Here is a 2,139-nt window from a genome sequence, read left to right on the forward strand (position 1 = left end):
TTGAATTCAATGAAAATAAAGACACAACATGCCCAAATCTATGGGACACTATGAAAGCAGTGCTAAGAGGAAAGTTAATAGCACTAAATGCCCACATAAAGAAAATATGTCGTAGGGAGGGAGGAGTGGGCTGTGTCTCACTGCCCGGCTCCTGGATGCCCAACTAGCATAGCCCCCAAAAAAACTACACCAAAATCTGCATTAATTAAATCGCTGCCTGGCCCATTATTTCTATCCCCTTATTGACTAACTCTCACATCTTAACTAACCCATTTCTAATAATCTGTATGTCACCACGAGGTTGTGGCTTACAGGCACGAGTCTAACCAGCATCAGTCTGGGGAAAGGAAACAAAATTTCCTACTTCATGGAAATGCGTGCTGGATGCTATGGGCATGTAGGCTGAAGATGGATGCCCTAACAGTACAAAAGAACTTTGGGTGACTGTACAGGCAGCGAGATGTCTCTGTCATTTCTAGAGTTTTGGAAGTTGCTTACTTCTTGCTTACTTAGGTGATATTATATCCTTGGGTCTTAGATGGAGTTGAAGAATGGAGAGTAATAGTTTTCCTTAGTTATGATAAAAATAAAATAGATATAAATATTGTAACTGTAATTCTTGCTTGATAACTGTTTTGTTATATGTAATTTTACTATGTTAAATTGAAAGCCTTTCTTTTTTGTTTAAACAGAAAAGGGAAATGGTGTAGGAGGTACTTCCGTATTTATGTTGCTTTCATTGGGTGAATAAAGATACTGTATTGGCCTTTTGATACGGCAGCCCTCAGGTAGGTGGGAAGACAGAAAAGAATGCTGGGAAGAAGAGCAGAGCCAGGCAGATGACATGATTCCCCTTCCCGAGACTGAGGCTGGTTAGACTCGTGCCATTAAGTCAAGACCTCATGGTGATATACAGATTATTAGAAATGGGTTAATCAAGATGTGAGAGTTAGTCAATAAAAGGCTAGAAAAAAATGGGCCATGCAGCAATTTAATTAACACAATTTTTATGTGGTTATTTCAGGGAATAAGCTAGTCAGGTGGCCGGGAGCCGGGAGGGAGGAAAGAAAATAACCTGCTCTCACTCATGTTACAAAAATGGAGAAAGCTCACATTAAAGACTTCACAGAACACCTGAAAGCTCTAGGAAAAAAAAAGAAGCAGACTCATCCAGGAGGAGAAGAAAACTGGAAATAATCAAACTGAGGACTGAAATCAACATAGCAGAAATACAGAAAACAATCCAAAGAATCGATAAAACATAAAGCTGGTTCTTGGAGAAAATCAGCAAGGTTGACAAACTCCTATATAACTAATCAAACAGCAGAGAGAGAGCATGCAAATTAACAAGGTCAGAAATGAAATGGGGGATATAACCACAGACACAGAAGAACTTTGAAGAATCATTGGATCTTACTACAAAAGCCTGTATGCCACAAAATTGGAAATGTAAAAGAAATGGACATTTTTTTAGATAAGTACCATATACAAAAATTAAATCAAGACGACCAGGTGAAAAATTTAAATTGACCTATAAGTCACGAGAAATTAGAAGCTGTCATCAAAACCCTCCAAGGACCAGATGGTTTCAATGCAAAATTCTACCAGAACTTACAAGAAGTGCTAATACCTATACTCATTTATGTGTTTCACAAAAAAGAAACAGAAGAGTCATTGCCAAACTCCTTTTATGAAGCTATGGTTATCCTGATACCAAAAGCACACAAAGAATCAACCAAGAAAGAGAATTACAGACCAATCTCATTCATGAATATCAAAGCAAAGATTCTCAATAAAATACTGGCAAATTGAATCCAAGAACATATCCAAAAAATTATCCATTATGATCAAGTAGGTTTTATTCCAGAGATGCAGGGCTGGTTCAACATATGAAAATCTACCAATGTAAATCATCATATAAATAAACTGAAAGAAAAAAAATATGATCATTTCATTAGATGCTGAAAAAGCATTTGACAAAATTCAACACCCCTTTATGATAAAGGTCTTGGAGAGATTAGAGATACAAGGATCATACCTAAATATAATAAAAGCAATATACAGCAAGCCAAGAGCTAACATCAAATTAAACGGAGAAAAACTCAAAGCCATCCCACTAAAATCAGGAACACGACAAGG

Source organism: Alexandromys fortis, unplaced genomic scaffold (assembly GCF_014885135.2).
Source record: "Alexandromys fortis isolate MF-2015 unplaced genomic scaffold, M_Fortis_MF-2015_v1.1 scaffold_233, whole genome shotgun sequence".
In the NCBI taxonomy this organism is placed as follows: Eukaryota; Metazoa; Chordata; class Mammalia; order Rodentia; family Cricetidae; genus Alexandromys; species Alexandromys fortis.